Source organism: Desmodus rotundus, chromosome X (genome assembly GCF_022682495.2).
Source record: "Desmodus rotundus isolate HL8 chromosome X, HLdesRot8A.1, whole genome shotgun sequence".
NCBI classification, from domain to species: Eukaryota; Metazoa; Chordata; class Mammalia; order Chiroptera; family Phyllostomidae; genus Desmodus; species Desmodus rotundus.
In genome coordinates, this window is record NC_071400.1 from 60,956,796 (window position 1) to 60,961,642 (window position 4,847).

General features: G+C 44.4%; 1 pseudogene; it reads left to right on the forward strand.

Moving 5' to 3' along the window:
* Window positions 1-898: 898 nt before the first annotated feature.
* Window positions 899-1,370, forward strand: LOC128779925 (calmodulin-like; annotated as a pseudogene).
* Window positions 1,371-4,847: the final 3,477 nt, after the last annotated feature.

Consider the following 4,847-nt stretch of genomic DNA (forward strand, 5'->3'; position numbering starts at 1 on the left):
TCCGAGTCGACTATATATTAAAAATTACATTAATTTTCTTTCAAAGATTGGCCCCTGCCACAAGTTCCCATTCCTCCTGGCCCCTTACCTTCCAACGCCTAGTAACATTCAAACACACCAGGGAAATGCCCTTGAGCCTTTTGTTGGGTACCCCACCCTGACTCCCAGGAAAGTCCCTTCCTTGCCCATTGGTCCACACTCCCTCCCTGTTCCCCACTGTCATGGTTGCGCCCACAGCCTTGGCGCTCCCTCCCAGGTGACCCTCTCTTAGCACGCAGTGCAGTCATTCTGTCTCTCTGGAAACTGAGTATAATCAAGTTTTCTTTTATCTTGTATTTTTGCCTGTGCCTCTCCTGTGTCCCTTCTTGGGATTGTGCCTGACCAACCATCAAGCTGAAGAAAGAAACCAAACCAAACATGTGGCTGTTCGTGGAACTGCAGAAATGAGGACTGCAGGAACTCATGCCAACTTGACCTCATTGTTATTTGGGGGGTGCGTGTGTGTGTGTGTGTATCAGTTTCTTCTCTTTCTCACTAAGGGAATGAGGATGCACTGACACAGTTGACACAGTATTTATAAGGCATTCACAAGTCTTTGTTCATGTTTTATGAAATGCTTTATCTTCACAAAAATGGAAACCTTTCACAATTTACCTGAATGGCATTGCCTGAAAGTCAGTCCCTGACCCAGTACTGTGAAGCCGATGGCTTTGTTGGTATTGAGCCAGGTACTATGTGGCTCTCATGTCCTTTAATGTGCCAGATGCTTCCCTATCTGTTTGCACAGTAAAAGTTCAGGTTTCAAGTCACCTTGTCTTTTGTGATTCTATATGTAATGTTTTCATCAGGCAAGTGATGAGCTCTGAGAATCAGACACCACAAATGAACACGTTTCATTATGCACAGAGTGTGGTGCCCTCTCAAGGAGAGGCTTCCCATAAATGGACGTGTAAATTATAAATACAGAGCTTTTTCACTCTTTGACAAGGATGGGGATGGAACTATAACAACGAAGGAGTTGGGAACCATACTGAGGGCTCCTGGGCAGAAACCCAGAGAAGCAGAGTGACAGGACATGACCGATGAAGTGGATGCTGAGGGTAATGGCACAGTTGAGCCCCTGAAATTTCTGACGATGATGGCAAGAACAACGAAAGACACAGACGGTGAAGAAGAAATTGGAGAAGCATCCTGTGTGTTTGATAAGGATGGCAATGGCTATATTAGTGCAGCAGAGCTTTGCCATGAGGACAAACTTTGGACAGAACTTAACAAACGAAGATGTTGATGAAATGATCAGGGAAGCAGACATCGATGGTGATGGTCAAGGAAACTATGAAGAGTTTGTACAAACGATGACAGCCAAGTGAAGACATTGTACACAATGTGTTAAATTTCTTGCACAAAATTGTTTGTCTTTTCTTTGTTTGTAACTTATCTGTAAAAGGTTTCCCCTACTGTCAGAACAGTACGCACGTAGCTCTGGCCAGGTTGCTCATCTGGTTGGAGCATTGTCCCGTGCCCCAAGGAGGTTATGGGTTCGAGTGTCGGTCGTGGCACATACCTGGGTTGCGGGTTTGATCTCTGGCTGGGGCACAAGCAGGAGGCACCCGATCAATGTTTCTTTCTCTCATCAATGTCTCCCTCTCGCTCGCTCTCCCACTCTCATGCTGTCTCCCTCCCTTCCTCTCTCTCTCAAATCAATGAAAGTATAGCCTTGAGTGAGGATTAATATACATATACATGCATGCATAGTAATTAGGTCTTCATTCCTTCATGTTTTCTTCCCTTACCTCACTGTCATTTTCCTGAGCTTATTTTAGAAAACCGATCGAGTAACATGCTGCATGTGGTTTACTCTGGATATATCTAAGCCCCCCTGCACATCTAAACCTGGATGCAGTGGGTCAAATGAGGGAACGTCTGGGCCATGCCTTTTTTAAAAGTAGTTTTCTTTAGGAACTGTCAGCCTGTTGTATGAAGTGTGGAGTTGTTACTCTACACGGACAATGGACTGTCAACAATATGTCCTTAAAAGTTCCACTATTGCAAAACGGGTGCATTATCCAGGTACCCATACAGTACATTTTTGCACTGCTGGTCCAATACCAGAAACATTTTCTTTCATGGTTACATGCTTTTTACGCTTTGGTTAGCCCCTTAAAGAAAATATGCCTATGGCAAAATTTGCTTCAAATCCTTTCCAAGTTCTATATCTGTTTTCCAATAAACAAAAGTTTTACCCAATTAAAAAAAACCTCATGCACTATATGATCTAACAAAATTAAATGTATATCAGCAAACACATATATCCATCGTTGAATCTATGCCACACTCCACCACTGACTTCTTCTGAGCCCTTGCATACATCTCTTCACACTTTTCTGTACCTGTTGCCTCAGGTACAAAATGAAAACTGTAACCTCTACTACCAATAAAAGTAGCAAAAGAAATGAGCTCCCTACACATATGCAAAGTATGGTCAGAGACAGTGATGTCAGCATCGTGGTGGAGTGAGAAAACCTCTTTGTATCTCCCCTTCCATTTACAAGTCAGACAAGCACAGTTCAACAAAGGTACCTCTGCTCAGCTCACACACGTGCCCGAAATCCATGCATTACTGCATCTGAAGATGAGTGTATCGGCACCTGTACTGCAGACAGGATGGGGTAAAGGATAGGGCTGGTGTCCACAGAGGCACTTGGTGTCATCTGATGCTGTGGCCTCAGCTAACAAGTGGCGGAGGAGTCGGGATGCAGGCCTCACAAAATAGCCTGGATAGTGAAAGAGGCAATAGCAGAACCCCTGACTCACAAGCTGGCTACTACACCTGCCACTCCCCCCCCCCATTATGGCAGAACCCAGTAGCAGTACCTGAGACTTGTTAAACAGCACAGTGGTGCCTGCAGCCATTACTAACAAGGAAGAAGTGCTGTGGACTTGCAAACCTGCATCCCTTCAGCCACCTTTGGGGCAGAACCCAGTAGAGGCAGTAGAGATGTGTCAAAGAAAATAGTGGGGCTGGTGGCCTTTAGTAACAAGGAGGCAGTGCTCAGAGCTCACAGGCCCAGTTCCCCACCACCCATCGAGTCCACCCACCATGGTGGTGGTGCCTCAAGACCGAGGTGACCTGGACCCCAGTGGCCTGGCAGCAATTTCTGCACCCAAAACCAGGCCACTGCACCATGATCCCGGAGGCACAAGTAGCAAAGGTAAGAGGAAACAAAAGCACCACCTCTACTAATCAATCTATTGAATTGTCAAGACCAACATGATAAACAAGGGAAGAGTTCACTATCTCAAATGTTCAGGCAGAGACACAATTCATCAAGAACCATGGATACCAAGGTAAGACGGCAGTGCAAAAAGAAAGTAAAAAGTCTCCAGAAAGCAAACTCAGTCATGAAGACTGTGATTTAAATGACAGAGAATTCAAGACTGCAGTTATGAAGTAACTCAATGAGATACAAGAAAACTCAGAAAGGCAGATATGTGAGCTCAGAAACAAACTTAATGAACTAAAGGGGTGCTTCTCCAAAGAGCTTGAAACTGTCAAAGAGAACCAAAGAGAAATAATGGAGCTGAGGGACTCAACAAATATGATGAAGCGTATCGGAAATAGCGTTAGAAAGACTGAAAATAGAGCAGAGCACATGGAAGGGAGAATTAGCGAGCTTGAAGGCAGAAATCTAGAAATGAAAGCTTCCTTCCTCTAGGAAGAAGAAAGTGAACTAACATTTAATAAAATATGAATGAATTCTATGAGAACTATCTGAGTCCATAGGAAAGAGCAACATGAGGACAGTGGGTATCCCAGAGGGGTACAGAGGGAGAGGGGAACAGTCTATTCAAAGGAATAATCAGTGAGAACTTCCCAAACCTATGTGAGGAGCTGGACATTCAAATACAAGAAGCTAACAGAATGCCTACACATCTCAACACAGAACGACCTCCTCCAAGACACATTGCATTAAAACTGTCGAAAGTTAATGACCAGAAAAGAATTCTCAAGGCAGCCAGTGAGAAAAGACAGCAACCTACCAGGGAAACACCTCCCAAGGTTATCGTCTGAATTTTTGGTGGAAATCCTACAAGGCTGGAAAGAATGGAATGATATATTCCAAATATTGAAAGAGAGAAACCAGCAAAGTTACCCTTGAGATATGGAAACAAAATAAAAGCATTCTCAGACACACAAAAGCTGTGGGAATGTATTGTACCAGCCCTGCACTGAAGGAAATGTTGAAAGGAGCTCTTACACCTACAACAAACAGACAAAATATACAAAACTGTGAGTAAGATGGCAGTCGGAAGCAGGAAATCACAACTTTTATCGCAGAACAGGGTATCAAACACTAAATTATAACAGAGTGGTTAGAGGGGAAAGGATGTGAAAATTAATTATAACTACTGCACATGGTAATGAATGCACAACGTAAAAAGGGATTGTTTGTGATAACGGAAGCATAAAAGAGGTGGGGGAAGGGCTCAGCTGGTATAGGCAAAAGGAGAGAAGATGCAAGGAGAAGAAAGAGGACTGTCGTGTCCACGAGACACTTTACACGGATGTAGTGGCAGCCACAAAGCAAAAGTCCAGAGCTGAGACACGACACAGGCACGCAAGAGGAGATGGAGAAAAGAAACCCGCAGAGAACCGCTACACTAAAACAACACACAGAGACATGAGGGAAAAGAAACGATGGTCACACAGAGCAACCGGAAAACAAAAGAGAAAATGGCTCTAGTAAGTCCTCGTGTATCCCCAATCACCCTTCTGAGTGGCTCAGTCCCTCCCTCACGTCTCCGGAAGAGGGAGCCTTCTATTGAGGCTGGTGGGGACAGATGGT